Source organism: Peromyscus eremicus, chromosome 11 (genome assembly GCF_949786415.1).
Source record: "Peromyscus eremicus chromosome 11, PerEre_H2_v1, whole genome shotgun sequence".
Taxonomy (NCBI): domain Eukaryota; kingdom Metazoa; phylum Chordata; class Mammalia; order Rodentia; family Cricetidae; genus Peromyscus; species Peromyscus eremicus.
In genome coordinates, this window is record NC_081427.1 from 67,474,264 (window position 1) to 67,485,829 (window position 11,566).

At 39.7% G+C, this 11,566-nt stretch overlaps 1 pseudogene; it reads left to right on the forward strand.

The window, feature by feature from the left end:
* The first annotated feature begins 548 nt into the window (after positions 1 to 548).
* On the forward strand, positions 549 to 1,482 carry LOC131921578 (large ribosomal subunit protein uL10-like; annotated as a pseudogene).
* Positions 1,483 to 11,566: the final 10,084 nt, after the last annotated feature.

Consider the following 11,566-nt stretch of genomic DNA (forward strand, 5'->3'; position numbering starts at 1 on the left):
TCTTGTTTAATGAATTATGAAATTCACTGATTATCATCCATTATCAAAACTTTGAGTAGCTCACACACTGCCTGCTTAACTCACATTATTCATTTTGTGTGTTTCCTCCCTAGTCAGCCCATTCTACCCTATCCATTGATTTTCTTTTGTTTACTTATTGCTTATTACTATTGATTGATTGATTTGTTTTAGGTATTTTTTTTTAACTTTTTACTGATTCTTTGTGGATTTCCTCAGAGGTTAAAAGCACTTTTTGCTCTTCCAGAGGGCCTGAGTTGAATTTCAGTACTCACATCTGGCAGCTCACAAATCGCCTACTGCTTCATCTCCTGAGGATCCAACACCTCTGGCCTCCACAGACACTGTGTGGTCTTCTGTCAGTAGACAAGCTTTTACAAATGTGTGGCTCTCTTTTCCTCTTTTATTATCTACAACTACTAATCCATATCAGGCTGTGCTAGCCTTAAAAATCCTAATGATCCCTTTTCTCACCTGGCATCTCATTAGAGTGACATCATCTTTAAACCTTGTGTGGCAATCCCTGAAACACTGCCGTGATACCCAGGGAAGACAGGACAACCTGGAAGTCCAGCTACTTCCCTAAGATCATCCAGCTTCTGGGTAATTAGCCAAAATGCTTCGTTGTGGGAGCAGACAATGTAGGCTGGGAGGGAAAGCTTGAACCTGATGGGCAAGAACACAATGATGTGCAAGGCCATCCGCGGACATCTGGAAAACAACCCAGTTTGGGATAAACTGCCGCCTCATATCCAGGGGAATGGGGCTTTGTGTTCACCGAGGAGGGCCTCACTGAGCTTAGGGAAATGCCCCTGGCCAAGAGGATGTTGGCTCCAGCCCCGCTGTTACCATCGCCCTGTGTGAAGCCACTGTGCCAGCCTAGAACAAAGGTCTGGGGCCTGAGAAGACTTCTTTCTTCCAGGCCTTAGGCATCACCATTAAAATTTCCAGAGATACCGTTGAAATTCTGAGTGCTGTGCAGATGATAAAAACTGGAGACAAAGTAGGAGCCAAGGGAGCCACACTGCCGAACATTTGGGCTTCTCCTTTGGGCTGATCGTCTAGCAGGTGTGTGATAACTGCAGCATTCACAACCCGGAAGCATTTGACATCACAGAGCGGACTCGGCCCTCTCGCTTCCTAGAGGATGTCTGAAATGGTGCCAGTGTTTGTCTGTGGATTGGGTGCCTGACTGTGGCCTCGGTGCCGTACTCTATTATCAGTGGGTACAAGCAGGTCCTGGCTTTGTCTGTGGAGACTGAGTACACCTTTGCATTTGCTGAAAAGATCAAGGCCTTCTTGGCTGATCCATCTGCATTTGTGGCCGCTGCCACCACTGTTGCGTCAGCTGCTGCCGCAGCCCCAGACAAGGCTGAAGTCCAGGAAAAGTCTGGGGACTCAGACGAGGATATGGGACTTGGTCTCCAACTAATCCACTCAGAGCAACCAGCTCAGCCAGCTTAATTTGAGAAACATGGAAATAAAGACTTAATTCTACTTAAAAAAAAAAATCTAAATGACATGACAATTCCCTTGTCAATGTTTAGGGTTCTAAGGACAGCGTTCTTGTTATTACTTGACATATGTACAACATTTATTTTTTTATTTTTTATTTTTTTTGTTTTTCGAGACAGGGTTTCTCTGTGTAGCTTTGCGCCTTTCCTGGGACTCACTTGGTAGCCCAGGCTGGCCTCGAACTCACAGAGATCCGCCTGGCTCTGCCTCCCGAGTGCTGGGATTAAAGGCGTGCGCCACCACCGCCCGGCTGACATTTCTTTATTAGAGAACAAAAAGAAGCTCACTAAAAAATAAGGGGAAATAAGCAAAGTTTATAGAGATGATGAAATAAGAAAGGGTGGAAGAAACACTGGAAATACATTCTCTTTCTCTCGTCCCCCCTTCCTTCCTTGTTCCCATGTGTGGTGAGCATATGTACGCATGTGTGTATGTGGGGACACATTTGAGCTCCAGGGATCCTCCTGTCGTCTGTCTTCCTAACACCGACTGGGATGACAGGTGCTCTTTCCATGGGTGATGGGGATTGATCTCAGGTCCTCAAGCTTGCAGACTAAGCACCCCACCAACAAAGCCATCTCTCTAGCCTCCAATTCACCCATTTTTCAAAATCACAAAGTTCATTCTGATTATTAATTAGCTAAATGGCAGAATTTGGTTATTTTAAATTTGATTAGGATCTTGTCTTTCACATCTTACTTATCTCTCAACTTACAAATTTATGGTATCCTCTTAATTGCTCTTGGTGTACTCATAACCTCCTAAAGGCAAGCCCACACCCTTATTTTGATCTTTTGTCACTATTTGCCATGGGTACAACAACCATACCATTTAAACATCATCGTTTCAACCCTTGGCACATGATTCGAGATTTACTTTCATATATTTAGTCTTTCCTGCAAAGTATGCCTTTAAGATTATTTCTTATAATTTATAAGCTTCAGTGTCTTGCATCAGATGCCCCTGTTCTTCTTACCTTATATCATTAATTTCTCAATTTTTTTGATTCCCCAAGAGTCACTGAGAATATAAAATTTGTGCACTAACTTCGAGAATATGCCCTTGGGTGTAGACCAAAAAGTTTCCACACTATTCAAGCTAGTTCACAAGATAAGAAGCTTTCCTTGTTCTATACAATGCTATAATCTTCTCGACATACCACCAATATGCTAATTCATAAATTTGTACTTTTAGCTAAGATCCGTTTGACCCATATGCCATACTCATATCCAACTGCCTACTGGGTTCTTCTCATGTCCCTCTGATGTATAAAATTCAGTGTGTTCAAATGTAACTCATCTTCTCCTGAACCTGTGCTGGCTTCTTTGCTCTTTATCATAGCACATCACACCACCACCATCTAATTAGAGGCAGAAAGGCTCCTTTTATCTCCCTCACCTAATCAACCAGAACGTCTGATTCTGTCTTCAGGTTGTCTTTTTTAGTACCTCAATTTTTTTTCACCAATCTACTCAGGTTAATATTAGCCTCTCTCTCTCTCTCTCTCTCTCTCTCTCTCTCTCTCTCTCTCTCTCTCTCTCTCTCTCTCTCCCCTCCTTCCCTCCCTTCATTCCTCCCTCTTTTTCTCCTTTCCCTCCCTCCCTCCTGCAGCTATGAACTGATTTCTCCTGACTCTAGGGTGGTTTTTTTTTTGTTATTATCACATATTTAATTATTTGTGTGTGTGTGTGTGTGTGTGTGTGTGTGTATGTGTGTGTGTGTGTGTGTGTGTGTGTGTGTGTGTGTGTGTTCAGAGGTGAGTGCACACCTTGGTGCTCTGGTGGTGAGAGGACACTTTGCTGGTGTCCTCTCTTCTCTCCTTCCACCCATGGATCCTGGGGGTTGAATCCAGGTTCTCAAGCTTGGCAAGCAGGTCCCTTTACCCACTGAGTCTTCTACCTTCAGTTTTTGTCTTGAACACTATAGTCCTTGAGTCCGTGAAAATAAATCCACAACAGTTTAGGGAAAATGTAAAGGTATTTGTTAACCAGAAATCAGAAATCAGTTCCTGAAACCAAGTAGGTACTGGGGGGTTTGGTTGCCTAAGACTGGTGTATGAGTGTACAGATGTTACAATGTAAATACAGCCTATGAACTCACACAGAAAATATCTTAGTTGAAAATGCATTTAATTCACATAACTTCCCCTAGCCCTGTAGGTAGGCAAACACTTTACACTAGAAACCTCGTAGCTCCAAGAGCTGTTTCTCCTCATGTCAATCCCCCCTCTTTCTTTTTCTTCCTTTCCTCGACCTCCTTCTTCTCTTCCTATTCCTTTCATTAATATCTGCATAAGCAGCACTCTACCACTGCGCTATAGCCCCAGCTCTACTCCATGCCAATTTCTTAACTGCCTTCCTTGATGGAGGTTTTTGTTATTGTTTTTATCTATGCTATAGATTTTTGGTTGTTTTTTTTTCTAGATTGTCATCCATATCCTCCTGCCTTTAATGATTTATCATTATTTTTATTTATCTATTCACTTTTTTGTTTGTTGAGACAGTGCTTTACTGTATAACCCTGCTTAGCCTTGAATTCAAAGCATTCCTCGTGATTCAGCCTCCTGACTTCTGGGATTACAGGCATGTACTACCATGCCCAGATTCCCTTATTTGACTTGGTGAAATATGTGAATTTAGAAGTTTTGTCAGGTCAAAAGGGGTGTCGAGGATAAGATGAGAAACTTCAGTACCTGATCTGTGTGGCTGCTCTCGAACTTGGCACAAAAGTTTTTTGTCTTGGTCCTTCCAATAAAGTGAACATCAAATCTAAGATTATGTTCGCTTCTCCCCTGTGTGAAAATCTTGTCTGCAATCATACACCTCTTTGTATAATGAAAGTTAAGTTTAACATGTTTCTGGGAATTTCTAAGAGTGTTGGGGCAGGAGCAGCTTCTGTTTGCGTAGTGTTTTACAGTTTACAAGATACTTTTATACATGAGAGTACTATGAAACTCCAAAACGACAAGTATGACACTCTTCCTGTCTTCTCTTGTAGTATTTCACATATGACCATGACCAAGAATCAGAGTGATGGGAAAGGAGAGAAAACACGTGTTCCTGAGGTTTGACCCCAAGCAGACCATCTTGTGTGCTGCTGGAAGGTTTCCTGGGGAGCACTGACTCCCCACCCCATACATAGATGGGCCATGTAATCATGGTGCTTAGACTGTCTATGCTGATCTTTGAAAAGTCATGTTTAGTAGAATCTAAAAAGCCTTCTTTTTGTTCAGGAACTACTCAATCTGGAAAATGATCTTGCTGTGGCTTTCCACTACTTGTAGCAGTAATTTCATCTTTTAGTAGAAAGCTTTCAAATAATATTGTGTCCTTGGAGGAAAAGGGGAAAAGGGAAGAAATTCTACACCTCAGTGAGTAAGTCGGAAATTGTGAAAAATGAATGTAACGTAACTGCTAGAAAAGGTGTAGAATTATGAGCAAAATGGTTTTTTTTTCTAAAGAGTTTAACTTATCTTTTGTGAAGAATTTATAAAAGACTGAGGGGGAAAATCTTCTGTGCCTGCTTTCCAGTGATTTCAAGCTCTTTGGTTGAAGTTATCTGATATTTTAGTAGACAAACTCAGGCCCTGGATTCTCCACTATGGCCAGAATCCCGCTTGCCCCCAAAGTACGGACATATGATAAATAGGGGCCAGAAGACAAAGAAAGCTCCTGAAGGCCATATGCCCCTATTTCTAAATGAGAAAACATTTATGTTAGTTCAAGAAAATCCACAAGGCTTCTTTTTAAATTGCAAACAGAAGTTGTGATCAGACTCACTGGGTATCATTCTCTGAGTACAGGCCCTATTGAAATTTGGAAAAACTTCTATGGTGTACATACAGAAGTACACCTGCTTCCAGAAGACTAACCCAGCCAGTTTCAGGACCTCCACAGGTCCTTTGGCACTGGACTCATAGTCACAGTGATTTCAAATGCAGACTGGACGTTGTTTCTGAATGAGGCCACACATACAGCTGTAGAGCCTAGTCACAGTACCAAAAGAAGCCTGTTGTGCCACTGGAAACTCTTTCCACTCACATGTCACCACTGACAGCTCAAACCAAGCCTACCACATTTCCCACCTGCACTTTTATTGTCCATTCTCTAGAGGGAGATACCAATTATCTTTTGAAAAAGGCAAAAGTCATAACTACCTGCCAATGCATTCCTATTGAATTCAGAGTAAAGCCAATAGTCTTCAGTAGAGCCTACACGGAACTATGTAATGTAGTCATTGCCTATTGTGGTGGTTTAAGAAATGTCCCCATAGTCTCAGGTTTGAGCACTTGGTCCCTACTGGGTAGTTCTGTTTGGGAAAGTTTAGGAGGTTTAATTTTGTCCTAAAATATGTGCCATCTTGACAGAGGCTCTGTGGCCACACTGTCGTTGACATGGAGGGGACAGAGCACAAGGAACTCACACCAACCAAATCAATGCAACTTTAACTAGCAGTGTAGGTGTCCCAGAGTGTAGGTGTTCTATCAGGGGATGTGAGATACAGGGAAATCAGGAAAGGGACATACAAAACACCTCAGTAATACGTAACTCAAAGGAGTGCTGCTGCCTTCAGGACCAGAACCCCTATGTATTAGAAACTTCTGCCTGTTGAATTGAGCATGTTAGAAGGATGAACGTAATTCATTGAACTTCAGAAGGTATTTTTCTTAGTTATTTTGTTTATATAAAAACTGAATATAAAAAAAAACACACAGAAAATTAGAATTGAAATAATTGCTCATTTTCCTGCTCAAAGTGAAGAATTGGTTTGGAAAACAAACAACAAAGCAAACCTTACATAATTGATCCTGGATTTAGTTTTCCAACCAGAAGGATTTTGTTCTCACAAGCTGGTTCCATTGCGATAAAAATAGCAGACACTGTACAGATGTTGTATGAGAACCAATGTAGGGTTTGTATCAAGAGCTTGCCTGACTTTCGAATTGTCCCATATTTTCCTTCTTGCTGTGGCCTGACTATAGCATCATAAAGGTAAATGGTCAAAGCTTTTGAGAAGCTGAACCAGGAGAATGGTGACTTCAGGATTTCAATACTCAGCTAAGTTTACTTGGCCGCGAGTTTTGCATTTGCTCCTAATTAGTGTTAAACTTTTGACTGAAGTCTTCGTGTCCTGTTAACTATCGTGACAAGCAGCTGTCAGTCAGGCACTTTTGAAACATGCTACTATGAAAGTGTTAGGACACAAGGTCAATGGGATAAATGCTGCCCAGAAGACACCAAGCATGTAAGTTGTGGAAAATCCATCCTCATTACCATAAAGCAACACTTCATCCAAAGAAATTGTCTAAATAAACTAAATTGCCATTGAGAATCTATTAGCAATACCACATCTGCTTCCTAAAGTGGAGTTTTGCCCTTATTTGGTTTTGACTCTGAGCTCTGGAGTCCCCACATTTCTCATAGAGTTACGTACAGGCTTGTGTGATAGTGCATGTTACCTTAAAGATTACCAGTGAGCTCACACCAACATTTCTATTATTTCAGAATATTTATTCAATTTCAAAATGTTTATTTTCTTAAATTTAAACATATTTAATATGCACAGGCAATTAAATCCTTTAATATCATTTTCTAATGGGCTGACTATAATGAGTTTATTCTGTAGGAAAACAAATGGAAACATTACAAACCAGTTCATTTCTGTTTATATGGCCTATAAGAAAGATTTATTTGAGGTAAAGAGAAATTGCCTTCAGAGAATTGGTGAATGAGTTTCATTTTCAGTATAATATCAGAAAGATAATAGTAATAGTTACATGCAAAGGCCTTTTATTGGGGTAAGAGAATTCATAAATTTTTCCAATTGGATCTTTTTTTTCTTCATGAATGACAAAGATCTGTGGAATGCTATTGTTACTGTCACATTCTGTTGACTATATACCTAAATTTCTTTTCAGCCTAGCATCAGAAGTTGAATTGACAACACAAACTGTCTATTATCCTGGGCACCAATTTGTGTGGCCTACAAAAAATATTTATTCTCAAACAACATGTATTCCATCATAGAATTCCCATAGAATGAAAACTTTACATTTTAAAAATAAGAGATCAGGAGTTGCCTGTTAGTTTATTCTATATCTAGACATTTGAGTTAAATTAGTTTGAAGCTTATTTCTTTTTTGAGTTTTTTCTTCCCTCCCTCCCTCCCTCTCTCCCTTCTTTATCCTTTCTTGTTTTAAATTGATGGTCCCTAATCCTCCTGTCTTCATATGCCAGGAGATGGGATTACACTCAATCCACGATTTCTTGTTGATTGCTTAAACTTTAGTTTCTAAAAAAAAAAAAAAAAAAAACACGACTCATCTCTGCATTTTGCCTGTCTGATTTGTTGTGTTGTGGCTGCAGGAAATGAACCCAGGGACTTGCACGTGGTAGGGAAGTACTCTACCAGTGAGCAATATCTACCCTTTAACTTTGCATTTTTAAGAAGTCAGCATATTGAATGAAAGCCTGTAAAGTTTAACAAAAATGCCATAATAATTTTTTTCAATAAACGAATTCCACCTTCAGGTTTATCCGACTGAAATAACTGATAAATTAGTTTATATTTAAAATCAGCATTTTGCCTGCTGACTCTAAGGTTGTGAGATCTAAACCTGGAACAGCCACAATGTCAATTCTTTAAAGAATCTGTGCTCAAGTATATTGCATTTGCTTTTCTGTTGCCACCACTCTGGTTTGCAAGTCTACTAAAAATCGATGCAATGGAAATCACCCTACCTGCTGCTTTTCTCCGTATTGTACACATAGCCGCTGAACTTCACCTTCAGTCCTCTAGGGTTCTGGATATTATTTGCTTTTGTACTGGAAGGCTAGTTTAGAGAAAGCAAAAATTCCAATAATTGTGGAAAAGGCGAATTAAATTATTTCCTGATGTAATAATATATTGGAATTGATCTTCCCTGGTAAAGAGAAGACAATCATAATAGTTCAAAGAAGGGAATTGAATCCATGGTTTTTCCCCAACTCAACTTGCAAAAGGACACATTTGAGCTGCTCCCAGCATCCCTCAGCCTCAGTGCTGAGTCCACAGCAGATTCTAGAGAGAAGCTGGGAGTGAGCAGAATGGGGAGTGCTGGCTGATGTGTAAATGACGGCACCCCCTTAAGCTCTAATTGATGTTTTCAGAGATTCTTACAACATCCAGTTCTTTCTAGCTTGTGAACAAAACCAGTTATTACTTTCTCTTAAAAGATGAGAATCCCCTTGTTGACTTTAGGCCTGTTCACCACAAGCTCACTTTCATGGGAATATATGAAAGTATCTTTGCAGTTACCACACTTAGAACTTAATTTGATTAATGGTATCAAAATGAAGGTGACAGTTATACCTAGAAAGTTAGTGTTTTGGCTCTCCAAAATATGACAGTAGTGCAGAGACATAATGGGCATCAGAAAGGATGTTGTATACTGAAACACTTCCATCGAGAATCTTCTTTGGTGGGGAACAGAGAAATCCCCTTGACTTCATGTTTCCATTTTCTCTCTGGAGGCAAGCATCAATGCCAGTTTCAACATCCTACATCAGTGCTCTTGAGAGGACCTCAGAGCTGTCCCAAGTGCATATTTCTTGGCCACCAATGTCTTTCCAGTAAAATGCCCTGGAGTGAACAGGCTTCATTACGGCCCTGGCAAAACACCAGCGTGGACCAGCTGCATGTGGGACTGCTCAGTCCCCTGCCCGGTGGAGAGGAATAGAAGTCGTCAGTCTTCCTCTACAGGTTTTCATTAACTCTCTTCTAATCTATAGCATTAATTCTTGGACTTCTGGGAAAACAGAGTTGTCTAATCTGAAAATCTTAAAGGCAAACATCTTTCTTTTCAAATCTACTTCTGGAATCTGTGGCCTTTGAAAGTAACACTCACAGAGATTTAAAATGTCCACTATTTGCACAGAACAAGTGAATTGTGCAAGTTTTCATCTATTACCTGTTATCTGAATGCACCAAATTAGCTAGGGGGACTGACATGGGGGGCAGGGTGGGAATCTGTTACTTCAGTTAGATTTACAGGGAGTCCTTGTAAACAGGGTGCTAAAAAGTGTGTTGGATTTTTTTTTTAACCTTTTGTGACACACAACAGAGCTGTGAAATCAGTGAATTAAATAGTTCCAGTCCCCTGGGCACACATGAGCAACGGCAAAATAGACAGCACCCATTATAACGTTACTGTTATGGAGCAGATGGACAGTTCCAGGTCCAGTCCTTTGTCCTGACTGCAGAATGGGGCCGGACTGGGAAAAGACTGTAAATTTTCTCAAAAGAGATGAATAGGAATGCTGTTAACTTTTTTTCTTATGAAAAAAGGAAACCTGGAAAATGCCCAAGTTACACGTTTTGCAGCTCTGACTGCTGTTCTTCAGCGCTGCTGTAAAACATCTGTAGGGGGTTAAGCACTTCCCACCTCCTTCCCCAGAACGGAATAGCTCATTCCCAGCATGCTGCCCAATGCCTGCAAAGACATATGTTTACCACACCAGTCCACGGCCATGTGTGTGCCACAGTTTCCCCGCAGCATACTGCATGCGAGTCGATTGGCCTAACTCACAAGCTGCAGAGTGGAGATGCAGGCAGGATCAGGAAGTCAGAAGGAAGGAAAAGGAGGAAGGAGGAGAGCATTAAGTTTCATTGTACTTTTCAAGCGTGCTCACTTACTTTGCAGTCAATGTTGATGAGAAAATTTCCAGTCATGTCATAGTAGTTTTCCTACTATTAGATATTTTCAATGATATTGAACATCAAGAAAATCCAAGTACAAAATAGATGAGCCAAGTCTTTGAGATGTTTGGATTTCTAATCATCTTGAAGCTTATTCATATGATAAATGACAAATTTATCTAATGAGACAAACCATTTGAGTTCAAACGCTAATTTCAGATTCAGGGAAGCTTGGCGTATTTTGAAAAATTTCAAAATAGAACCTTAAGTGCAGTATCCTCTTGCTAGAGCTGACAAATAATCCTGTCCATCAAAGGGGGAAAAAAATCACAACTTTTTATATTCTTAGATCTGTTTAAATATTTATGAACTTTAAAATATTCTTCACAGTAATAAAAAACTTTAGCAAATAAAACTGAATTTCTTTATATTATTCAAAAATTTCTGTTCTGTACATTAATTAATATATTTAAATAAAAATATCAACAAGATGAATTACTGGTCATGAATGTCTTCTAAGTGTTAATACACAGAGATTAATAATCTGGAATCCCTAGGTTTTGTTTTAAAAGGATTTAAGCAAGGTAAAAATAACATAACTCCTTCAAAAAGTAATAGTTATCTAATGTGAAACTAGTATGGTTAATGAGTCATTATAATACAAAATATGGGAGAATTTGCCATGTTTCTTCTGTCCTCCTTTTTCCATCATCCAGAACTATTTATAGTCAGTTTACAGATTTAGAAAAAGCTTCAAAATAGCTGGAATGTATCACTGCAAGCAGCTCTCATATGTCCCCACTGGCTTTATATTTTATCTTTTGAAAAGAAACTGATACTTAATAAGTTTAACCTCTTACTTTCAATCTCATATTGCAGCTACAAAAATAATAGAGAAAGTTCTACTACTGCTCTGGCATGTTGCAGTGTTGTCATGGATACACAAGCAGGGTGCATCCCTTCCACCAGTAAGGAAGCAAAAAGCATTTTGTAGAACACATTAATCTGTAGTGTTGGTGGCTGCAGAGAACCTTAAGCAAACAGTTTGTGGGTTTAAAATAATACATATTGTCAGAAGAAAAGAAAGCCAGAGATTCAGGTACCTTTTACATGTGTCGAACAATTTTGAAGAAATTTAAAACTATAATTTCTGTTCTTTCCTACTTTCATACTGTGTAATAATTGTTATATTGTTAATAGATGCTGCTGTTAAGATGATCAGTTCCTTTTCTGTGGTGCTAATAATACTCCATATATGCTGAATCTTCAGACACAGCAGAGCAGTGTCCTTTGTCTTTCATTTATGTCTTTCTGTGGATATTTGGAAGATCACTGTTCATGTCACAGCTTTTAATGG